The following is a 26,726-nucleotide window of genomic DNA, read 5'->3' on the forward strand; positions in this document are numbered from 1 at the left end:
GCATTTCCCCATGCCATTAAGTATTCCTAAAGGAGTCATTTGATGGATTTAATTATGATTTATTTAATCAAGTTCTTTTTATGAGCAGAGGCCATAGTATTCAAATAAAACATTGACCCCGTTTCTCCTTAGTGCTTTTAAAAGACATTACTCTAGTTTGAGTCACACAGTGCTTCCTGATCTTGTGTTCTTTTGCAATCAGTCTTTCTTGTTAAACACTTAAGAATTATGGAAAATGAGCAAGATTTAGGCCCAGTTATCCTAAGGCTGGGTTGTGTGGTGCCCGCCAGTCCCTTTCTCTGCCTTTCCTTCACGGTCAGGTCATCTGTAAGCCGGTGACTTTCCCTGCCTGACTTACAGCGTGGTTCCTGTGCAGATGCAATGAGATGGTTCATGTAAAACTGCTCGACAAATTATGAAAGGAAAGATTGTTCTCTTCTTGTGCTTTATTTTTCTAACCTGAAGGCAACATTAATTCTTCTTTAAATTTTTTCTTTTTAATTTTTAAGCCGAGAAAGGACTGCATTAAGGTGCTGAAATAGAACATTATTCAACTGCCTGATCTCCCAAAAGATTTGTTAATGTTTAACCCTAACTCCCCCCTTTTCCTCAGTGACCTGATTTAGCTGACGATTTTACACAAGGTTTTTTGGATGGTGAAAGCACAATTCTAAAATATCCATTACGAGAAAACAAACCTATTGACAATAGGAAACCTTAGTTATTTGTTTCCAACTTTCTTTCTTATCATAAACTATAAATTTATGCTAGAAACAAAGTGTAGACATAATAACTACGATAGATTACCTACCCAAAAGGTAACAGCTAAGGGGCTTTAAATACTAGTTTACATCCTCTTAGCAACACTGCAGTTTATTAGTTGGAGTGAAAAGACTATCATTGGAACAAAATCATTTAGGAAAGATTCAGAGTAGTTAAAAAAAAAAAAGTATTAATTAGGAGAAAACTGGGTTTAAAAGAGGCTACAGAAAACAAACTTAATGGATATATAGACTCAACAAAAGAAAAACAAAGACTCCAGTATGGAGGAGAAGCAGACAGCAGGAGACCTCCTCTGGCCTCTCCTTCCTCCTTCCCTCCCTCCCCTCCCCTCCTCCTCCCCCTCCCCCTCCTTCTCCCTGGTGCTGCCCTTGACTCACTGCACTGTGGGTGCTGGGTAAGTGAATGTCCTCCGTTTCACCCTGAGTGCTTTAGAATGGGGCCAATGTCTATGCCTTGATCACCTTTTTTTTTTTTTTCTTTTTTGAGGATTAAAATATTTTTATTTGAATATATTTTAACTGACACATAAAAAATAAAAGTTGTACATATTTATGGGACAACATCTGATGTCTCATTGTATGTATGTATTCTGTAACATTTAAACCTGGGTAAACATATTTATGTCCTCAGTTATCATGCATTATAGTGAAAACATTCAAAATCCTTTCTCCCAGCTTTTTGAAACCTACAGTACCTTATCTTTATCTGCAGTCACCCTACCTTGCACTAGCACACCAGAACTTACTATCTAACTGTAACCCAGTACCCAAGGACCACCACTTTTTTATCAATCAGTTATATTTCATCCTCTGGTTACACCACCGTTTGTTTATCCATTCATCTGTTGATGAATGTTTCAATTATCCAATGTCAGATAACAGATCATTCCAGAATGTAATGGCTTTAGACCAAAACTCATTTGTTTACTTACAGTTTCTGCAGGTCAGACATTTGGGAGCAGCATAGATGAGTGGTCAGAACTATAATCCCTCCTGTCGAGCAGAACAAGAGGATTTTCAAGAGGCATCCAACCACAGCTTTTTACCCTGGAATCTTAAAGCTATGCTGAGAGTTCAGTCTTCATTATATCAGGCTTAACAGATTTGTTAAGGCTTGGTTTCCCCAGGTTCAAAACAAGCAATATTGGCTGATGTCTGCACTCCTTTCGAACTTTGATATTATGTAGTATGAGCAGTGGGTAGACATGTTAATTGTAGGGGAGTCCCATGTAACTGACTCCTATATGTGATCCCTTCCCAAAGAGGCAAGATGGAGCCACTAGCTTTGCTGAGCCAAGATAATGTTTAAATTGGACAGACACTGTCCTTCACTTCCCTGGTCCTCCATTAGAGGTGGCTAGAAAGAGGACCTGGCTTCAGAAGCACCTTAGGGTGGAGAGGCTGGAAGAGTGGATAAGTGGGTTAAAACTATCATTGTATATTTTGCTCCTAAGTCAAATAAAGACTAAGTGACATTTATAGACTAGGTAAGATGAGGGATATTGATGTGATGGTGATTAAATGTTACTAAAATAACAGCAGTGTGGCATTTAAAAACTCAGACCCTTTAAAACATCTTCTTGCCCTGCCTACTTTGTGTATATTTGTATAGTACAATTCTTACCCTATTTATTTGTTGTACCCAAATTTGGTTGAGTTTTATTTTCTCTAATGGATTTTAAAAGTATTAAGTATTGTGTTAGCCAGGGTTCTCCAGAGAAAAAGAATAGGGAATTTTTTATTATCTATCTATCTATTGATTGATTGATTGATTGAATTGGCTAATGTGATTATGGAGATTGGCTAGTCCAAAATGTGCAGAGCTGGTGTTCCTATTCAGTCTGAAGACTGGCAGGTTGCTGCAGGGCTAGGAAGAGCCAATTTCCCAGTACAACGGCCAAAAGGAATACATTCTATCTTACTCAAGGGGAAAGTGGTCCTCACTCATTTTATTCAGACATTCAACTCTTTGAACAAGGCCCACTCCCATTATAGAGGGCAATCTTTTTCACTCAGTCTACTGACTTAAACAATAATCTCATCCAAAAATTTCCTCACACGAACACCTAGGCTAATGTTTGCCCAAATATCAGGCACTTTATGGCCAGTCACGTTGTTACATAAAATTAACCACCACAGATGTATAGACTATGCATTTGTTTTTAAACTACACAAGGTGCCACCACCATCTCTTCCCAAGATTCTGTTTAAGGTCATTCCAGGGGTATATTTCACATGTATTTGAGAATCCCCACCCTGTAAGAAGGGAGTATCTTCTCCAAATCACCTTCCTAGATTTGGTCACCAAATGTAGAATGACTCCATTATGGAAACCTCTGTTCATCCCCGCAGCCCTTGGGAGGCCTAAGGACCAAACAAACTTTTCCTAACTACCAATCCTTTATTCCTAGCACTGTCATTATCCTCCTCTCCTCCCCCTTCCACGTTTATGAAGTATCTATTTTATGCAATTTATTAACAAGGGTTGGGAAAACTATAAGGATGACTATGAAATGGTCCCTAATTTTTCTCCATACGCTTTGAAACGTTCTGCAAAGTGGCATCATGATGACAGTAACTCCCAGTGCATTCTAACTTTGGTGATAAAACTGGAATTGTTGGCATGAGTTGTTGTGAATGGGCCACTGTGTTCTTTTACACCTCTTACTAAGGTAGGCTAGAAGAAATTCTAAAATAACCTGAAAGGCCAATTGTAGCATTACAGCGACTACACATTTGGTCCTAACAAGTGGTATTCGTTGTGGATAATTTTAGCATGGAATCTTTGGGTTTTACTAAGGGACTAAAATACCCTTGAAATTGTTTGGTTATTGTAAAACTTCTATGGCACATTTTCCTTTATTATGTCCTTTTGATTAGTTTTAATGGTCATTCGCTCTTTTTAATCATCCGTAATCATCAGCATCAGCTTGGTTAAACAGCAAAAGGTATATAGATCTTGCTTGAATCTGGGTATGATCATTGTGAATGTGTGTCACCGTACCCCCAACCCCCAAGGAACCTAAGGAAGAAGACTTGGGGTACTTGGAAGAAAATATAAGTGTTGAAGACCAAGAATTATTTAGAGAATATGGTCAGTTTTATGGTCTGGGAGGATGAAGAAAGAACTCAATTTTTGCAATTAAAGACTCTCTTTTAATTAAGAAGAAATAAGCCAGAATGAAGGGAAACAGGAGGTGTGCTATTCATTGTTCCCTCCAGAACCAGGATTACTACTCCTGAGGGTTCATAATGAATCCTACTTGCCTCACTCATCCTCTGTATGCCAAGTTGTTCATTTGTTCAGAAATGTGTCCATCACACCATGGATAACTCGAAAATGTTGACGGTTGCCAGCACCACATAGTACCACTGTATAAAGAAAACTGGGTGTGCAGAAGTTTCCCAGAAGGGGCAAGGATTCCCGGCGCTCCGAGGACGGGTGAGGACAAAAGGAGTGTGGACATCGGAGAGAAGCACCCAGAGTGCTACTGGGACAGTGTTGAGGAAGGTCGCAGTCTGGCATTCGACGCGAAAGGAACTGATTGTATTGCAGCTCTGATTTTGGAGGAACAATAGCAGGAATGTTAATAAGGTAAACTGCTTCCCCTGGAAAGGAACCTCAAAACACGAGGTGGGGGGTGTGTGGATTCAAAAGTACAATCCGAATATGACTAATTCTTTTAACAAGGCCCCGAGAACCCTATTAAGTTGTTTAGCCTCTGATAATAAGACTCCAGGAGCTTTCTCTTCCTGGGGTGGGAAGACGACCGGGCCGGGAGTGGGGACCCGGGGCAGTCTGTCCCGCGGCGCCTTCCGCCTGTTGAGGCTGCACTACTGGTGCGCTCCGCCGCTCTGGCAGCGATCCCGGAGCTGCATGAGTCAGTTTTGCGCTGAACCTCGGCATAATGGAGGAAGGTGCTATTTTGGGATAACAGGCATATGATCAGCTCTTTTTTGGGCAGATTTCACAGGCCGCGATGTTTGCAGAAAGAGTGACTTTCCAGAATACCTCTCTTTCTGCTACAGCACAGAAAACCATCTCCCGAAGTCGTGGCCTCTCCAGCAGAAAAGATTTCACATTTGACATTGACAGTCCATTAATGGTGTTAACGATAGTAATAGCTTCAGAGCAGTTTAATGGAAGATGTGTGTGTGTGTGGTTAATAAGCTGCATTCTTTCCTTATTCACTATAGAAATAAAAGAAATAAAAGTGGGGACTAGTTTGAAGGATGTGGAGAAGCTCAGAAGCTGGGTGGAGGATCGTGCTAATGGAATCATGGAACCCAAAAGAATAGATACTCCCTTGTCCGTTCCTCCCTTTTCCATCACTAAGTCATTTGCTCTCCTAGCCTTTCCAGGAGGAATGCCAAGAAGAGTTTTCAGTTCAGAATAGTTGTTGAGAAGGGTTGTGCTAGGATATAAAGCAGTTTTACTTTCTTTTTCTTGCGTGTATTATTATTCTTACTTGCAGTGAACACATATTCTTTTGATAAGCTAAAGTCAATAAAATATTTTATAAAAACATGAAAATGATATGTGTGTATGTGTGTGTGTGTGTGTGTTGACTTCTAGGATTGTGAAGTTTGGGGACCTGCACCCTACTAGAGGTAATGCAGACAATATCTGTAATGCAGACAATATCTGCTTATTTGTTAAAACCAATATATTCAGGTTCTCAGCAGCCTTTGTGTCTACTGCCTCCTCATGCTCCTCACTGGTATTACCCAAGTTTCAGGCCTTGTCATTTCCCTTCTGAAACTTTCAGAGCAGCTCTGCTATTCACCAACCCTCTGTCTTGTCCCATTCAATGTTTTGCACACATATTTCTAAAATACAAACGTGTTGTTTTTTTCTCTATTACACATTCCAATGACCTCACATCACCTATGGGATGAAGCCCAAACTCATTTGCATGACCCAGGCATTTCTCAGTAAAGAAAGTATAGGATCTGAAATTAAACAAGATTGAGCTCCAATTCTCATCCTGCCATTTACCAGCTGTGTGGCCTTAGATAACTTCTCTGTGTCTTGATTTCCTCATCTCGTTAAAAAAGGAGACTAAGAATGGTGGTTACCTGTGGTCAGCCTTACTGCAGTTCCTTGCTTTCCCTCTACTTGTGAACGTTGTATTCTCCTGGCTCTTGAAGTTAGGTGTGACTTGCTTAGCTAGAGAAAGGTAAGCAGAGGTGGTATGTGTCATTTCTGTGTGGAAGTATTCCGTTAACAGTACTCTTTGATGAATGTGAAAACGTGTTGATATTGAAGATTCCATAAGAATTAATGAGACAGTGCTCAACCACACACAGAAGACAGCCGCCCTGGAGATCTACCCCAATCCACAGCAAGCCAGGTTTGCATGAGAAGTAAGAATTCACTGGATGAAGCAAATGAGATTTGGAAGTTGTTGCTGTTCTACATCTCCATGTCCTTAACCATCATTACTCTGCAGGTACTGTTTTCTCCTATCTTGCTCAGCTTTTGACATTATTCAACCCTTGAAAACCAACTTAAGTGCATCTTCTGTGAAAGTTTTCCTTACATCTGCATCCATTCATAGCCCAGGTGGGTTAGTTGTATGATCCTGTATGCAGGTTCTCCTTAGTACTTCAATGCTAGATCACAGTGACAACATTATGGATCTGTCTTTCCTGATGAGTTGTGAGTTCCCTAAGAGGAAGATTCTGTCTTGACCATTTTTTTTTAGTGTCAGAATGTGGAACAATATCTTCCACAAAGTACATGTTTAATAAAATGTAAAAATAAGCAAATGTACTCCCCGAACTAGTAAGGGAGATAAAACCAATTCCACTATAACAGGAAAAGTGATTGACACAAGGTATAAAGGCTCTCCTTTCTCCAAAGCCACCAAATTCTATATTCCCTTTCAACCCCAAAATACTTTTACCTTTGTCACAATTGGCTGGTCTGACTTTCTGATTTCACAGATGAGATCACTGAACTCAAGGAGAGGACACAGGTGGCACAACAAGATGGCGTCAGACTCTGGAGCAGAAACCAGATGTCATTTTTCTGAATATCTGATAACGTGATTGTCAAAGGATTGTAATATGCAAACTTATAAGTTCCCCACAGGCAGGAGGAAAGACAAGAAAGCATTGCAGTGAGTTGAGAGGCAGACTCCCAAAAGATATGCCCATAGCCTAAGTCCTGGTCCTGTGAATCCGATCTTACTTGGAAAAAGGATCTTTGCAGATGCAATTCTCCAGGTGAGATCATTCCAGATTATCTGAGTAGTCCCTAAATCAAATGTTAGACATCCTTGTAAGAGACATACAGAGAAGACCACATAAAGCTGGAGGCAGAGATTAGAGTTATGCAGCACACACCAAGGACCGCCTGGAACCCCCAGAAGCTAAAGAGGTGAGAGAGGATGCTCCCCTAGAGCCGTTGCTGGAAGCTCAGCTTTGTGAACACCTTGATCCTGGATATCAGGCCTCCATAACAGAAGCCTGTAGTCATTTGTTACAGCCCTAAGAAACTAATGCAAACATCATTGCTGGGTAATACATACATTTCTCCCAGGGCATATTTTCCAGTTAAGCTTTTATAATAATCTCTGAAAAAAGAAAAAAAATTAACCCTTTCTTGTTAAAAAGTGAAAATGCTTTTTTTTTTTTTTGTTCTTTTAGTCTCTAATTTTGGTGAGGAATTCCTTATAGCTATCAATCCCCTAAAACATTGACCATTCTATCCAACTGTTTTAGATTTCCTCCACTGAAATTCAAGGTATAGTATCCCCATCTAGAGTGCCTTTACCCTGGAGCACATTCTAAGAGAAACAATGACATTGTTTTGAGCTTTGTCTCAACTTGGAGCCTCAGGGGTGCTTCTGGTACCTGGAGTAAAAACTTTCGCTCCTGTTCTCCCAAAGTCCTGTACCAGTGGACTTCAAGAGTCGTGGTATGAATCGATGAAAGAGGTATCTATGGGAGATTTATAAGGTGTGAGGTGGCATGTGGAGAGGATGGGATTAATGTTGCAGTTGCTCACTAACATGTATGAACTGCACTGAAAACGCCTGGAACCCAAGGGTGCATGATGCAAGACGCCCTCCGGGTCTCCCGCTCTCGCTTCTTTTACGCTATGCTTTGCTGCCATCGTGTGGCCGCTCTGGTAGTTGTTCGTGTTATCAGTTCTTGAATAGCTTAACACTTGGGGAGTTTAAAAAATGTTTTTTTCTGTTAGAAGAAGCACTAGAAATACAACTCTGAAATTATCCACTATTTTTATTCTTATTTGAGGGAAACTAAGCGATATGTTTGGAAGCATCATTTGAAAAATTACAGCTAGATCTGTACATTGAAAGTCTCAGGCTGGTCTGAGAGACCACGGAGAGTATTGCAGGTTTTAGAGAAATGAAAGCACGTGCCCTATCCAATGGACATCCACTTATTACTATTATGATAGTTTCAACATTTCCTGTAAACTTTCCTGGGCTCATCACGTGCAGTCATGAGTCTTGTTAGCTTATTTTCTCCATTGTCTCTTACATTTATTTTGTGCTCTCTGCTTCATGGCCAGTGTGTATTTGGGGATCTTGTTATTTTTTTTGTCAGTCTTTTCAATATCTTGTTCCCTTGTCTTCAAAATATCTCCTTCTTTTTGTCTTTCTCCAATGGTCATATTGATTTTCATTAAGTACCATATAGAAATAGTACAATATAGTGATCAAGAATAAGGTCTGGGCTGAGAGTATGGCTTATTGGTTAGAGTGCTTGCCTAGCGTGATGAGGTCCTGGGTCCAATCCCCAGCACTGCCAAAGGGGGGAAAAAAAGAGTGGCGGTGGGCAGGTAAGAACTGGGGCCAGAATCTGAATCCTAGATCCATCACTTTGCTTTTAACTAGGTAACCTGGGAAAGTCACTTACACATTGTTTCAGTTTCCTTACCTGTATAAGGTGAATACTATAAGTGCCTTCTTCATAGATTTATGATAAAGACACAATAAGTGAGTTCATTTCACACTACCTAGCATTAAGTTAGTGTGCCACTAATATTTGCTAGTATCAGTCCTTCCTGTTAGACTGTGAATTACTCTGAATACAAGTCTTTGATTTATCTTTGTATCTCCCAAATTCACTATCATTTGGATGTAGTAGTAATTCATTATTATTTTCCCATATTTATATTGGTACATTATAATTGTACAGAATAGTAGGATTCATTGTTACATGTTCATTCATGCACACAATATGACAATGTAACTTGGCTAACATAATCCCCCCATATTTCTTCTTTTTCTTCCCTCTTTCCTCCCTCTGGTCCCTTTCCTCTACTCTTCCAGTCTGCCTTCAATTTTCATAAGATTCTACCCACCACATTTTTGTTTCCTTTTTCCTGTCTAGCTTCTATATATGAGAGAAAACATACGACCCTTGACTTTCTGATTTGGGCTTATTTCACATAACACAATGCTTTTAACATACTATCCTTCTTCCAACAAATGACATAACTTTATTCTTCTTTATGGATGGATGGAACTTCATTCTTCTTTGTGCTTGAATGGAACTTCATTGTATTTATATATTAAGGAACCAGCTGAGGTGTCTGGCAAGGGATGAATTGATAAGTTGATATATATGTATATATACATATACATATATATATGCCCTCACACACACACACACATATACCACATTTTTTAAAAATCTATTCATCCATTGACAGACACCTCAGCTGGTTCCATAATTTGGCTATTGTGGATTTATACAATAGTAATTTGATAGTAATTTTTGGATATATAAGAATCATTGAGGTCTTATGGGTACACTCAGTTCATTTCTTGGAACTCTCATTATGTTATCAAAATGTACCTACACACTATGATTATGTATGTGTGTGTGTATACACTAATGTACAGAAAAGAAAATAAATTGTCTTTCAAAATTTTAATGGTACATTATAATTATACATACTAGCTGCCACAAATGGGAGAAAATATTTGACCTTTGACATCTTGCAGTCTGACTTATCTCACTTAGCATGATGTTCTTCAGTTCCATTCATTTACCAGAAAATACCACAATTTCTTTCTTTTTTATGATTCAGTGAAACCTCATTGTGTATACACATCACATTTTCTTCATCCATTCATCTGTTGATAGACACTTCAGCTGGTTCCATAACTTGGCTATTGTGAGTTGTGCTGCTGTAAACATTAGTACACATGCATCACCATAGTAAACTGATTTTAGCCCTTTGGGATAATGGGATAGTTGAGTCCTATGGTGGTTCCATTCCTAGTCTTTTGAGGAGTCTCCATACCACTTTCCAAAGTGCTTGTTAATGTACAAAAATGTTAAAACTTGATTACATTTACAGTTAAAAAAACAGTGATCAACATTTATTGAGTAATTACTATGAGATAAGCTCTGCTCAGAATGCTTTGTATGCATCACTTTATTTAATACTCACAACAACTTTGGAATTGGAGCTATCTTAACAAAGGTGTGAAGGGAAATTCCACAGCAAGTAGCAGAGACTAGATTAGAACCAATGCACTATGTCCCAAGAGTTGATATTCCTAAATCACCTCCAAGCTATAAAGACATTTTCTTCTAAGTCCTAGTTTCAATTTTGAGATGAGGTTTCTGAACATTAAAACAGAATCATTTTTGAAATTCCAAACCCAGTGGGATGCAGAGTGCCAAGCTCACTGCCGTGTTCACGTATTCACATTGCATCTGGCCTCAACTTCCCATAGCCTAATTTGGGAGCAGCGCTCCATGCGATAATGAACTGTGATCACTGGTTTCTGTTGTACTTGGATTGCTCCAAGTGTGGAGACAGTCTGGAGACCATAAGAATCAAGTATTTTTAAGCTTCTTACAGTAGGTAAGGTGGTGATTCTATTCCAGTGAGCATACTGTCAGACCGAACTCCAAACGCCTGTGTTCTCACTGCTGGTTTATGTTGGAAAGCCTTCCTGAGAATTTCTGCCCCAAGGCACAAAAGTGGACCTGGAAAAATGAAATTCCTGGGGTAAGTGAAAACCCTGAATTTCTGGGTGTTCCAATGAGATGATAAATGGTCTAGTTTTCAGATTTGGTCCTTATAAATCAGGAAATTTAAACTTTGAAAAATGTAGGCATACAATGTGGTAATCATTGTTTGATCATACTAACAAACAAATGTGTCTTGTTATTACTGTTCTTAAGTTTAAGATGAATTAATTTACTTAATCCTTGTAACAGGTCTATAAGTTACTCTTATCATTGATGAGAAAACTGAGGTAGAGAAGTTGGAATTCCTAATCAGGAAGTTTGGCTCCAAAGTCCAAGCTGTAACTACTAAAGTGTACTACCTATTATTGTATTTATCCAATAGTAGCAGCAGAATTATTACCAAACAATTATGTGGAGTTTCTCTCTGTTCCAACACACCAATGACACAAACTAACTGATGAAGAGGAACTATGCCCACTATTTGGATTTAACTGTGTTCACATTTAAACTTGTCAACTCCTAATCAGAACGTTTTCCTGAAACATTTCCTTTCTTCCTTTCTGGGTTTAGCTTGTTTTTATCTCTTGAGAAAGTAATAAAATTGCAACACCTCTGCCTTTCCACAGTCTCCAGAATCAAACCATGAGCAGCAGCTGGAGATGAGCAAAGAGGGAGGTGGGATCTTGTGGACAAAGTCCTTGTCATATGAGCCAGTGGTAAATGTATGGATTGCGAGCTTGAGGGAATAAAGAGCCTGGTGGCACCTCTAAGCCTTAGAATCATTTACTCCTGGAATGTGAGAGACCTGAACCTCAGATTGCCTAGCCATTCATCAGATGCTTGAGTTTTGTCTATGATCATTTTCAGTTTATACCACCTCTTGACACATTCCATTTATCTTTAGTAGATCTAACTTTTCTACTGTGAACTGCAGTCTCTGTACTTTTAACTTCCATAGTAGGTCCCTCGTGTAAAGTTCTTGGGATCACATCAGTAAGTCTAATCTTCATTCAGGGGATAGAAATTCCAGGACCCTGAGTGGCCTCGTTATCCTGGTCATTTAGTTTGAGATTCCTCATGTGGAAAACAATGTGTCTATGAGAGTGTAAGTCAAGCAATATTGATTTCATTATGGGACTCTGCGAGTGTCTGATGGACGATGTTTAAGATGAGTGCTGACACCAGATGCATAAGAGAGAGAGCTGTTTGCAAGAGAGCATCAGTGGTTGGAAAATAGCAAGCCTCATAGAGGTATGATTGACAACACCCAAATTTACCTCCTGTTCCCAGTTTTGTGTGCTAGTTGGTTGGCATCATGAATGGTATGCCTATTTGATAATGACTAATATATTTTATTCAAAATAATATATAATTCCAAGTAACCATTTATCCTATGTTCACAAAAAGGTCTAAATAAATTTTATTTATCAATAAGAGCTATGGCAAGCATAATTCTAGTTCACTGTGGGTTTTTACTTTTGATAAATTTTTTATCAATTAAAAATGCATATATACTTTGTGTTTTTATTTTTGAATTAAGGTAAAATTTAAACCCAGTAAGATACAGAAATTTTATTTTGACATATGTAATCTATATAACCAACACATCAATCAAGACACATAGCATTTAACTTAAGGAAGTTCCCCCCACCCCTTTCCGATCATGTACTACTAATCATCTAATTTTTGTCATCATAAAATAGTTTGGCCTGATCTTAAATTTTATATAAATAGAATCTTTCAGGATATACTACCTTAAAACTGATGTTTTCCACTAAATACAGAATTTTAAAATTCACCCATGTTGTTATCTATTCAATAGTTCTTTTTAAACCACTGGGTATTATTCTGTTGCATAAGTATCCTTTAATGTATCTATTTTAATTTTGGTAGACACTTGGATTATCTCCAGATAATCTTGAGTAAAGCTACAAGAAACATTCGTATATGAATTTTCTTGTGTTTTTTTTCACTTCTCTTGAAACCTAGGAAAGGAAATTTGGGGTCATAGTTTAAATACATTGTTTAACTTTACAATGATTTGCCTAACAACTCTGAAAAACAACTAAGGTAGTTTTTAGTGATACTGTCAAAAATGGTATTTTCCAGTCGTTTGCAGCATAGTACAGTGTATGTTGCTGGTTCACACCCTCACAGATATATGGTGCTTTCAGCCTTTTAAAAATGAAGTCTCTTATCATCATTTTAATTTGCATTTCCCTGATTACCAAATATGTGAAAAACTTTTCATATACTTATCCATCATTTGCATATCTTCTTTTTTGAAGTGCCTCTCCAAATCTTTTGTTTATTTAAATTTTTGGATTGACATTTTATTATTAAATTGGAGAGAGAGAGAGAGAGAGAGAGAGAGAGAGTGTGTGTGTGTGAGAGAGAGAGAGAGAGAGAGAGAGTGTGTGTGTGTGTGTGAGAGAGAGAGAGAGAGAGAGAGTGTGTGTGTGTGTGTGTGTGAGAGAGAGAGAGAGAGAGAGAGAGAGAGAGAAATGACTCCCCTTTTCCATCCCCTATAGATTTGCCCATTCTAGGCATGTCCTACAAATGGATTTATATAATATGACAACTTTTGTAACCAATTTCTTTCACTTAACATAATGTTTTCAACATTTGTCTATCAATGTTGAAAAAAAAATTGATCAATGAATCAATTTTTTCATTCCTTTTTGTGGCTAGATATTTTGTTGTATGGTTATACTGCATTTTGTTTGTGCATTCATTCTTTATATTTTAATGGGTTTGATTAACTAGAAGAGTTTTAAAGACTTTTTGGTACTGATATGTATGAGAATATTGATTTGTGTTTATTTTCATTAGGAGGCTTTTCAGATTTGGAGGTGATTCTCTCCCCCCCCTCTGATTTATGATGGTGATTAAAATTACTATTTCCCCTTCCTTAATGCTTGACAGGTCAGCAATGAAATAATTGGGGCTTTAGCTTTCTCTGTGGGGAAACATTTTATTTACAAATTAAATTACTACATTAGAAATGGTATTGTAAGCATTTTCTCCTCTTCGTTTAGTCAATTTTGAAGTCATTCTTGTCAAGAAATTCATCCATTTTACCTAATTTGAGTATATTGGCACAAGGGTATTTGTAACATTCTCTTCTTACCAATTCTATATGCCTATGGGATAAACCATCTAGTGATAAACCATCTTTTATTCCTAATATTGGTAATAAGTGTTTTATCTCATTTCAAATCTTTTAGATGTGCTAGTGTTTAGCAATTTAATTAATGATTAAATAAAAACTTTTAGCTTTATTAGTTTCCTGTATCCTTATATTTATTGATTTTTCTCATTTTTTCTTCAGTTGGAATTAATTTGTTCTACTTTTTTATATCTTCTTAATCCTTAAGTTACTGATTTAAAATTTTTCATATGTTCCAACATAAAAATTTAAATCTTATTTATTTCTAAGACTAAGTTAAACTGGATTTCATAAATGTTGAGTGCTTTGCTTTCATTAACATACATTTCTAAATATTTTATTTGGAACTTCCCTGGCAATTTCTTTTTTGCCTTGGGTTATTTACATTAGATGTTACTTTGGCTGTAGGCTGTTTGAACATGTTTTTTCTCCAGTTGAGAAAGTTCCCCTCTATCCCTAGTTTGCTGAAAGAACCTATCATGAGTGGATGTTGGATATTGCCACATGCTTTTTCAGCATCTATCAATACGATAAAGTGATTTTTCATTAGCCTGCTGGTGAGATGGATTGCTTGGATTGATTTTTCAGTGGTGAATCAACTTCACATACATCCCATTTGGTCATGGTGTATAATTCTTTTCATACATCGTTGGATTAGTTTGCTAATACTCTTTTGTTGTTTTTCTTTTACATCTATGGTCTTTTTATGCTTTTATCAATGTATTGTAATTATACATAGTAGTGGAATTCATTGACATATTTATACATGACATAACGTAATTTGTTCCATTTCATTCCCCAGTACTTCCCTTTCCTTCCCTCCTCGCTCCCCCATACATCTGTTCTTTATTTTTTAATTTTTTAATCTTTAATTTTATTTATTTTTTTTACAGATTGCATTTTGATTCATTATACACAAATGGGGTACAACTTTTTGCTTCTATGGTTGTGCACAATGTAGATTCATACCATTCCTGTAATCATACATGTTCATAGGGTAACGATGTCTGTCTCATTCCACTGTCATCTATGTTCTTAAGAAATATCATTCTGTAGTTTTCTTTATTTGTAATATCTTTGTCTGGTTTCGATGTCAGGATAATTCTGGCCTTGTAGACTAAATTATTATTAGTTAGTAAGAGGGAATTTAATAACTTTATTTCCTCTGCTCCTATCTCCTGAAAGAGATTGTCCATTCTTTCTTAAATGTTTTGTAAAATTAACCAGTGCACCTATCAATGTCTGGTGCCTCTCATTTTTGAAGAGTATTAATTATTGTTTCAATTTATTTAATATATATGAGCCTATCTGGTTATTTGTTTCTTCTCACAGGAGTTTTAGTAGTTTGTGTCTTTTGAGAATTTAATCCATTTCCTCTAGGTTATTAAATTTTGGGGTATAGATTTGTTCTTAATATTCCCTTTATTATCTTTGCAATGTCCCTGGGATCTGTAGTGATGTCCCCTCTTACATTTCTAAAATTATTGATTTGTATCTTCTCCTTTTTTACATAATGTGGCCAAAGGTTAATTAATTTTACTGATATTTTCAAATAATCAGCTTTTGGCACATTGATTTTTCTCATTAATTTTCTGTTTTTTATTTCATTTATTTCTACTCTAATTTTTATTTTTCTCTGCTTACTTTATGTTTAATTTGCTCCTTTTTCTAGTTTTCTAAAGCAAAACTTAGATGATTAATCTTGAATCTTGTTCTCTATCATGCATTCAGTGCTCTAAATTTTATCTTAGTGCTTCTTTCATTGCATTCTACCCATTTTGATAAATTGTGTTTTCATTTTTATTTACTTCAATATATATATATATATATATTTAATTTTTTTTATTTTTACAGACTGCATTTTGATTCATTGTACACAAATGGGGTACAACTTTTCATTTCTATGGTTGTGCATGATGTAGATTCATACCATTCATGCAATCATACATGTACATAGGGTAATGATGTGTGTTACGTTTCAACATCTTTCATACCCCCACCCCCTCCTCCCTCTCATTTCCCTCTATGTAATCTAAGGTTCCTCCATTCGTCTTTTACCCCTCCACTCCCCCACCCCCATTATATAACATCATCCACTTATCAGGGGAAACATTTGGCTTTTGGTTTTTGGGGATTGGTTTATTTCACTTAGCATGATACTCTCCAATTCCATCCATTTATCTGCAAATGCCGTAATATTATTCTTCTTTATGGCTGAATAATATTCCATTGTGTATATATATACCACAGTTTCTTTATCCATTCATCTGTCGAAGGGCCTCTAGGTTGGTTCCACAATCTAGCTATTGTGAATTGAGCTATTATAAACATTGATGTGGCTTCATTAATGTAGTTCGCCAATTTTAAGTCCTTTTGGTATAAACCAAGAAGTGGGATAACTGGATCAAAAGGTGGGTCCATTCTAAGTTTTCTAAGGAATCTCTTGAGATTTCTTCTTTGATCTGTGTATTACATAAAAGTATGTTGTTTTATATAGAAGCATGTTCCTTAGTGTACAAGTATTTGGGGATTTCAGACATTTTTTCTGTTACTGATTTCTAGTTTAGTTCCATTGTTAGTTCCATTGTGTTTTATGGGCCAAATTGTGGTCTATCTCAGAGAATGTGCTGTGTCAGCCTAAAAAGAATGTGTTATCCTGTTAGATGAGGTGGTCTATGGAAGTGACTCACATCCAGTAGATTGGTGAAACTATTGAGTTCAACTATGGTCTTACAGATTTTCTGCTTCCTAGGCCTGTCCACTTTTGTTAGAGGAGTATTAAAGATTCCAATAACAGTAGTGTATTCATCTATTTTGTTTTGCACTTTCAGTTTGTACCTTACCTATTTTGATGCTCTTCTGGCAGATATTGTACATTAAGAACTATTTATTCTCAGAATATTGACCCCTTTATTATTATGTAATGGCCCTCTTTATCTCTGATAGCATTCCCATGTCTGCTCTATCTGAAATTAATATAGCTGCCCCTGCCTTCTTTTTATTGGTGATTACATGTACTTACGTTTTTTTTTTTTTCTTTTTTTTTAAATCATGTTCTGAGTATGTGTAAAATGCATACTAAACTTGGAATTATGTATTTCTCTTTCATTCTATTTTTGCTTTATGTACTTTGAACCTTTGTTAGTAGGTGTATACATATTTCTAATTATTATGTATTTTGATTGTTGAACCTTTTATCAATACAGAATGTCTCTTATTTCTAGCAATAGTCCTTACTGTAAAGGACTATTATGTTAGTATGTTACCTAATACTTGTTACTCAAACGTTCTCATACTTACTGCTTGCATGGCATATGCTTTTCACGCACTTGCTTTTAACCTATATTTATGATTAAAGGGCATTTATTAAGGACTCTATATAGTTTTTATTTTTTCTTCTCAATAATCTTCATTTGAATTTTTTTAGATTTACTGTGACTTCTGATATTCTTGCATTTATTTTTTTTCTAAATCTTTTTTTAATTAAAATATTTTTATTTTTACAGACATTTTGATTCATTGTACACAAATGGGGTACAACTTTTCATTTCTATGGTTGTACACAATGTAGATTCACACCATTCATGTAATCATACATATATATGTAGGGTAATACTGTCTGTTTCATTCTACTGTTTTTCCATTCCCACCCTCTCCCACCCCTTTTTCCTCTACACCATCCAAAGTTCCTTCATTTTTCTCTTCCCCCCACCACCCCCCATCGTTATATATTGTCATGCACTTATCAGAGAAAACATTTGGCCTTTGGTTTTTGGGCCTTGGCCTATTTCACTTAGCATGATATTTTCCAACTTCACCCATTTACCAGCAGATGCCATAATTTTATTCTTCTTTATGGCTGAGTAATATTCCATTGTGTATATATACCATAGTTTCTTTACCCATTCATCACTTGAAGGGCATCTAGGTTGGTTCCACAATCTAGCTATTGTGAATTGAGCAGCTATGAACATTGATGTGGCTGCATCACTGTAGTATGTTGATTTTAAGTTCTTTGGGCATAAACCAAGGAGTGGGATAGCTGGGTCAAATGGTGGATCCATTCCAAGCTTTTTGAGGAATCTCCATTCTGCTTTCCAGAGTGGCTGTACCAATTTGAAACCAGTAATATATGAGTGTCCCTTTCCCCCCCATCCATGCCAACATTTATTATTGCTTGTGTTCTTGATAATAGCCATTCTAATCGAAGTTAGATGAAATCTTAGTGTGGCTTTAATTTGCATTTCTCTAATTACCAGGGATGATGACCACTTTTTCATATATTTGTTGATCACCTATATATCTTCGAGGAATTAGACCTGAGGCCCTTCACCAAATAGAAGAAAAAGTGGGCCTGAATCCCCATCACGTTGGCTTAGGACCAGACTTCCTTAACAAGTCCCCCACAGTGCAAGAAATAAAAGCAAGAATCAATAAATGGGATATATCAAACCTAAAAAGTTTTTTCTCAGCACAGGAAACAATCAATAATGTGAAAAGAGAGCCTAGAGAGTGGGAGAAAATCTTCTCCACACATACTTCAGATAGAGCACTCATCTCCAAAATTTATAAAGAACTTAAAAATTTCACACCCAAAATACAAAGAACCCAATGAATAAATGGGCTAAGGAAATGGGCAGACACTTCACAGAAGAAGATATATAAGTGATCAACAAATATATGAAAAAGTACTCATCATCCCTGGTAATTAGAGAAATGCTAATTAAAATCACCCTAAGATTTCATCTGTTCTTACATTTAATTTGCAATTTTTCTGTTTGTTTTCTATTTATGTAATTTGTTTTGGTTCTTTATTTTTCCTCCTTTGTTGGGTTATTTTGGGTACCTTGATATTTTAGTACTCTTTTTCTTTTTTGGCTTTTGTGTGGTAAAGAACATATAACTTTTAAGGTGCACAGTATAGTATTGCTACATATATGCATATTGTGTATAGGTATTCAGACATCTTATCTTCAGTAACTGAAACTTTATGCTTATTTAATAGCAACTCTGTTTCTCCTTCTCACAGTCCCTGGAACCCACCATTCTGTGTTCTGTATCTATTAACTTGACTACTTTAGTTACCTCAAATAAGTGTGATCACTCAGGATTTCTCCCTCTGTGACTCACTTCACTTAGCATAATATCCTCAAGGTTCATCTATGTTTTTTATGAGAGGGTTTTCCTTTATAAGGAGATAATATTCCTTTGTGCGAAACATGTTTTCTTTATCCATTTATCCACTGATACTTATTTGGGTTGTTTTTCTCAGTTGGCTATTATGAAAAATGGTGCAATAGGGGAGTACAAATAGTTCTTCAAATTTCTGTTTTCTGTTCTTGTGAATAAATATCCAGAAGTTAGATAACTGGATTATATGCCAGTACATTTTTAAAATTTCAATTTGTTTTTAACGCATTTATAAAAACAAAAATTATGCCATATTCATGGTGCACTGTGTGATATTTTAATGCATGTATATTTTGTGTAATGTTAAAATCAGGGTAAACATGTTTCTCTCCTCAAATGTTTAACGTCTGTTTGTGGTAAAAGCATTCTATCTAAATCCTTTCTGGAATGTGTCATACGTAACTGTTACCTTGTCACTCTATTGTGCATTGTGCAACAGCACCAGAACTTCTTACTCCTAACTCTACTAAATACCCATCGATCAACATTTCCCCATCCACCTCTGCCCCCTGCTCTTCCTGGCCTCTGGTAACCACCATTCTATTTTCAGCTCCTATGAGATCAGCGTTATTTGGGTTTCACACATGAATGAGATTGTGTGGTACTCATCTTTCTGTGCCTGGCTTACTTCATATAGCGAAACAACCTCTAGTTCCATCCATGTTGTTGCAAATGAGAGAATTTCATCCTTTTTAGTGGCTAATTTGTATCCCATTGTGTAATTGGTATTCCATTATGTGCATGTTCTCTTTAGTCATGTTCAGTTGAAGTCGTCTTTCAATTTACTTGGCTTAGGGTTTGCCAAACTTCTTGGATCTCTAGGATGATTAAAAAAATTTGGAATTTATTCAGCTTTATTCTTTCCCTCCCCTACCTGCTTCTCCTTTCTCTTTTGGATTTTCACAATGATTTAAATTATCTGAAGTAATAGGACACTATTTACTCTTTTCAATCTTTTAAAAAATGTCTGCAGGGGGCTGGGGCTGTAACTCAGTGGCAGAGTGCTTGCCTGTCACTTGTAAGGCACTAGGTTCCATCCTCAGCACCACATAAAAAAAAATTAAATAAAGATATTGTGTCCACCTACGACTAAAAAAATTTTCTTAAAAAATGTCTTCAGATTGGCTAATTCCTATTGGTATGTCTTCAAACTCATTAATCCTTTCTTTTTTGATGGTGTCTTAACTGCTTTTTAGTTATTCCGTAAATTTATTCAGGAACTGTATTTTTTAATCTATAATTTCCATTTAGTTCCTTTTTATAACTTCCTTTCCCCTGCTGAGAGTTAACTAACTCAGCATTGTGAGTACATTATTTCTGCATTTGCCATTAAGTTGTTTTTCTCTTTCTACGTTTATCTATACATATAGATGTATACAGATAATATTATATTTATATTTCTATCAATCTGTTTTTAAAGTCTTTGCTCCTTATTCCAACATCTGTACCAATTTGGATTTTGTTTATATCAACATTTAATGGGCCATATTTTTTCTTACTGCTTTACGTGTCTAATAATATTCAACTATAGACATTAGAGATGGTATGATGTAAGGAACCTGGTTTATGGGCTCTTTTGTAATTTCAATGTCATCCTTTGTCCTGTGTCATGATCCTTATTCTAGAACACTGCTTTTACTCATAGGCATGATCTTTCTGCTCTCAGATGAGTACCTGAGTTGTTCGGTAAGGCTTTTCTGCTCTTCTTCTCTGACTGGTTTATAACTCTAACATCTCTGCACACTGATTAATATCTTTTATCTTCATCCAAAAGAACACTGAAGAACTTACCACTGAAACAGTTGTTCTCTGGCAAGTCTCACAGAATCTTTGCTCTTTGTTCATAAATAGTTCATCTTCTGCTCAAGGACCTGAAGGTAAACTCTGTGAAGATTTTTTTTTTCCCTTTCTTTATTATTTGTAACTCCCTGTCTTCAGTACTCTGACTCACAAATTCCAGCCATCTTTACCCCCTTTCCCCCAATGTGGTCTATGCCTTCTTGCCTCAATTTGGCTTCTCTTTCTTATATTGCCTCATGAAAAGTGGCCCAGGAGGAAAGTTGGATGTAATGTTGGTCTTACCCCATGGTTTCCTTACTCTCAAATATCAGAGTTGTGCACCATCTTTTATCAAATGCATGGAAGTGATTACTTCATAGAATCCCTCCCACCAAGTTTTATAGTTGATTATGGCGTGAGGATAAGTACAATACTAATTACTCTTCCATGGCCAGAAACAGAAATCTGAGAACTTTATCCACTGTGTTTTTATTTAACCTGGAATAGGCCTCCTGACCAAGTGACTCTAGACCTGATAATTACATGCATTTCAGGCAGAAGAAGTGAGATTAAGTGCAAAAACTTTTCCTTTTTTTAAGAGAAAGAAAAAAAAAAAAAAGGGAGAGAGAGAAATGTTTGTGTCCTTTAAGATATTTGAAACATTTTACTGTACAATTTTTCATTTCATTTGAGAGAGAGAACGAGGTGGGTGGAGAGAGGAAGGATGGAGAGGAGATTTATTGGAAGGAATTGGTGCACATGACGATGGAGCGAGAGACTTCATGGCCCTCAATCTGCAGGTAGAGGGAGGGGGACGGAGGGTTGTATGTAATTCCAGTCCAAGTCTCATGGCCTGAATGCCAGGAATATTGATGTTGTCATTTCTTGCTTGAAAGTTGGCAGGCTCAAGACCCTAGAAGAGCTGTTGTTTCACTGAGTCTGAAGCTTGGTGAAGATCAATGCAGCCAGACAGAAGGAGTTCCCACTTCCTCAGCTGTTTTTTCTATTTAGGTCTTTGGCTGATTGGACGAGGTCCACTCATCCCAGGAAGGAAGTCTGCTTTACCCATTCTGCCAGTCAACCTGTGAATCCCACCCAGACACACCCTTATGGACACACCCTGGACACTATTTGACCAAATATCCTGACATCCTGTGGGCCCAATCAAGCTCATACAATTCATAATCAGTTTCCTCAAATCTGTTTTCAGTCATGATTTTGCCTTTCTTTTCATTTGTTGCCCAAATATGAATAACCATCACTCAGACTTGAATAAAAACATGTCTATGTAGCTCTCCTTTTTACTTTGAACTCCTTTTCTACTTAGCATAGGAGCTTCACCTGCTTTGTGTCTTCCTCTCCCCCTGCTCTCTCACACAATCCCTTACCAAGTCCTAAAGATGATGTGTCCAAGGCATCAAAATCCATTCTCACATTTTTATCCCCATTGCATTTGCCTACCAAAGTAATCCTTTTGAATTTCATATTTGATTAAAAAAAACTCCTGAATTAAAATCTTTCAATGCCTTTATTGTGATAAAAGTGAAACCTAACCTAACCATAAGTGTAGTTATTGTGCATGATGTAGTTAGGAAGCATAACCTATTTAGACAAGTAGCTGTGGTTTGTCATGGGAACGTAATGTAAAGATTTGCAACAGACAGTTTTGATGGAAGCAACCCATCAAAAGTGAGGTTTGTTTTTGTTTTCAGGTATTCAGAATGACAATCATATTTTAATGAGTTGTTGCCACAGGAACATATTATAGATTACTTATGGGAATACTAATTTTTAGAGTAATAGTGCCACTTTTTAAAAAGTACTGTCTGTTGTTATTGATGAGAAGAATACCAGTGCCTGTGTTGGGAGGGATATAGGATTGCAACTCAGTAAATATGTACCTGTCTGCTCCTGGGACATAATGTGACATTAATAGAGAAGAACTACCTCAGACTTAATAATCAAGCTCAAAGTCAGGCTGCTGCATACTTGGATGAACTAATTGACCCCTGTCATGAGTAGAGTAGATGAATCATTATACTGCCAAAGAAAATGCAGGTGGGAGCCACACAGTTGGCAAGTAGGAGGAAATCCAGCAAAATCCATTGGAAAGGGATAGAAGTGAAAAGGTCTGAAGTCTACTCTAGGTGGGTTAACTATGTTATTAACTATCCTGAGTGATTCATTTCCCTTCTCTAGGAATCAGTTTTTTTTTTTCCATTTGTGCAATGAAGGTATTACACTATGTATATCTGAAATCTCCATTATTTCTAATATTCTTAACTTGAATTTGAAATTTAAAAATATGTTGACTTCATGCTTTATATTTTAATCATACATATCAATGCTTTGAGAATTAAGGCCTTTCACTTGCTTAATGTTATCTATTGTCACCAGTCCATTTGACAAGGTCTTTCTATGAATTTGATAACAAACCTCCCCCATCTGTCCCTCAGCACAGCCTGAAACCTGAGAAACAGGAAATGTATGTGTTTTGGGATTTCATTCAACATAACTCACTTGGAAGTATAGCTAAGGGAGTCATGTTCCAGTCCTGTAATAATGAGAAGAGTGTTTTAACCTCAGTTCATATATATATGTGTATTGTTTTACTTCACTTCTGGTTCTAGTCATCTACCTTCTGAGCCCACAAGCACCTCCAATAAACTCTACACGAATGCTTGGGAACTATTTCCAAAGAAATATAGCTTTATCTCCTAGGACAGGGTGAAAAAAATAGTGACAGAAGCTATAGAGAAGAAAATGATAGTTTTGACCAAAAGGTAACTCAGGCCAGTGCTATGGTGAGTGATAATACTAGTTTTTTGTTTGCTCGTTTGTTTTTTTAGTAAATTCTGGTATTATGGACCTAGATAAAAAATTCTGAAGACCTTACAGGTCGGATAATATTTCCTATCAGTTTTGAATTCTGATTTCTATTCAACAAGTTATTTAGAATCCATTATCATTTCTACGTGACCAATTTTTCTCAAATATAAGCCATTATCGTATATCATCAAAGTTTGCCAATGACAATGTACCTTTGCAAAGATATTAGCATATTTTGAAATACAATTGTGACTATTTAAAAACAACTTTCCTTTAAATAAGTTGATTGAGCTGATGAAAAGAGAGAGACTCAGGGTTACTAGAGACATAGGGATATTGTTAAAAAATGGATGAACTTGAGTAAGTTGGGAACCCTGATTAGGAATTTATTCTTGTGAACAGACTTAGGAGGTCTGATCATGGTGACTTAATTACAGGGAGTCAATGTTTACTTAATGTCAGATGCCAATGGGTGCATCTGCACTGGGAAAATGGTATCTGCTGAGTGCCACTGGGAACTGCCAGCTTGTTTTCTAGAGAGAAATACAAATATGGTTCATGGAGAAAAAAATAACCATCACATTGTTTCTTGGAATATGTGAAACTAGAACAGAGAGAGGTTAGTATGCTTTTCAAAAACAAGGATCTTATGACAGATAAAGAATATGCTACAAGTAAGGACTACTTGAGGCAGAGCTGTAATCTGGGTTATAGTCTGAAAATCCTCATGGTTTTCATAGTGGAAAATGCCAGGCACTTATTTATTCATTTATACTATAATATAAATTTATTGAGTATATACAATATGATAGACATGGTTCTGGTCTTGAAAAATATACTGGTGAATGGGAGTTCTTGCCTGTATAGCTCGTATTCTATGTGCAGGAAGATAAGAATTGAACTAGATGACTGTGACCAGATCCTTATTCAACAATTGTAACTTTGGTATATTCTTTATCTGTTATAATATCCTTGCTTTTTAAAAGCAGTGATTTCCCATGACAAATATAAATTCTAAAATTACAACCCACTCTAAATTTCTACTGTATTTATGAATGTATCTCAAATTGCTCTTTTCACAAATGATCCTGAAAAGCTAAGAACACTGTGGTTTCCATTTAAAATATTAATGAAGACAAGCACAATTTATTTAGCTTCTAAGTCTACCATTGTGTTAGGCACTTTATGTTTAATGTCTCATGCGTTTCTCATAATTCTCCATAATGAGGCATTCCTACCCATCCTATGATGAAGAGCTGAGACTCAGAGAAGTAAAGTAAATTGTTTAAAGCCACACAGCTAATAAATGACAGTACTGGGATTTGAATCCAAGTCAGTAAAACTAACAAGTTCCTTTCTACTCTGCCACTTTGTCTCTATTTAGCAGGTTTTTTCTAAGAGTATTTACAGCTCGATAATTAAATCCAGCTTAGAGTTAGAGAAATGATGATTTTCCCTCTATTTCTAATAGAGGAAATGTGAGAAGCTGTGCACGGTGGCACACGTCTGTAATCTCAGCAACTCAAGAAGCTGAGGCAGGAGGATCACAGGTTTGAATCTAGCCTCAGCAACTTAGTGAGACCCTGTCTCAAAATTTAAATAAATAAATAAATAAAATTGGCTGGGGACATGACTCAGTGGTGAAGCAGCCCTGGGTTCAATCCCTGGTACCAAAAAAGGAACAAAAAGTAGAGCATCCTTATTCCAAACATTGCAGTTGAAGCTGTGTCCCTTATCATGCCCACTCTATTTTTTCTGTAGACACATGGGATAAATGCTTCCTGGGGTTTAGCACAAAGGAAAATGTTTGTCGTGATGAATTAGTACACTCATTTTGACAATTAGAGCTCATACACGAGCAGTTGGGACCAGAGAACAAGCATTAGGTCAGAACCTATCTGAGGAAGTGTCCTGTCATATTTTATTTCTTGGGCAGCTGTAGTTGGCACAGGAATCTCATCTGCTGTACTAGAAATTGCTGCTTGTCACAGGCGGTCCTGACCACTGTGGGGCTCTCCCTAATAGTTGAGATTCCCTTGGACCTGCTTCTGTTGGTCTCTTGTGAGTCTTCATACCTGCTCACCGAGGATTCAGTTTCTCCTTGAGCTATCTATCTCAACTTGACTTTCCCTCCAGCCCCTCTTCCAGGAACAGGGAAACCCAAGTCTGACAAGGAATTGACATCTGAAGGGATGTTTAGTTCTTTTCTGGACACACTGACTCACAGACAGAAGGGACCGCAGAGGCCTGCTAGTGTGATATACACAACTGTGCCCATTTCCGTGTCCAAGGTCACACAGTTAGTAAGTGAACCCAGATGTGAACTCAGGCAGTCTGGCTTCAGAACTAGCTGTTATAAATTCTATAGTACAGTGCTTCACTGCTGATACAATTAATAAAAAAGTATGACACCATGTCCTACTTCCACAAAAGAAAAAAAACCTGTAAAATTTGAATATGTGGAGAGACATCTACATGTTTTGATATTGTTCAAAGTCTTTTAGAGAACTTTAATACTGAGACAGTTAAATTCTTAGTAAAATTTTCTAAAGCATGAAGCAATTTACAAGAGTGAATGTTCCAGATATTAAAGTTGGTTCCTTTCAGTATTAAGCATCTTCTAAAATATAAAAATATAACAGATGCAAACAATTTGAATGCTTATAAGTTTTGAATGCAATTTTCAAGTCTCCTCTTAGAAGATTGTGACTATATTTCACAACTTTGTGAATTTCTCAAGATCATTTTATTATTATTATTATTCTAATTAGTTATACATGACAGTAGAATGCATTTTGACACATCATACATAAATGGAGTACAATTTCTCATTTGTCTGGTTGTACATGATGTGGAGATAAACAGGTCATGTAATCATATATGCACATAGGGTAATAATGTCTGATTCATTCTACTATCATTCCTTCCCCCATGCCCCCTTTCCCTCCTGGCCCTCCCCTCTGTCTAGTCCAGAATACCTCTAGTCTCCCCCACCGCCTTATGGTGAA

General features: G+C 36.7%; 1 protein-coding gene across 2 annotated transcripts in view; it reads left to right on the top strand.

Moving 5' to 3' along the window:
* Positions 1–26,726, top strand: part of FGF12 (fibroblast growth factor 12) — a 526,942-nt gene that overhangs the window by 131,904 nt on the left and 368,312 nt on the right. Inside the window, exon 1 of one of the 2 annotated variants that reach the window (XM_079155940.1) lies at positions 1,301–4,377. The exons of the other annotated variant lie outside the window; for it this stretch is intronic. The gene's annotated coding sequence lies outside the window, so the exon portion shown is untranslated. Of the gene's footprint in view, positions 1–1,300; positions 4,378–26,726 lie in introns of those variants that run through there. 2 annotated transcript variants of the gene reach the window in all.

Source organism: Sciurus vulgaris, assembly GCF_902686455.1.
Source record: "Sciurus vulgaris genome assembly, chromosome: 10".
NCBI classification, from domain to species: Eukaryota; Metazoa; Chordata; class Mammalia; order Rodentia; family Sciuridae; genus Sciurus; species Sciurus vulgaris.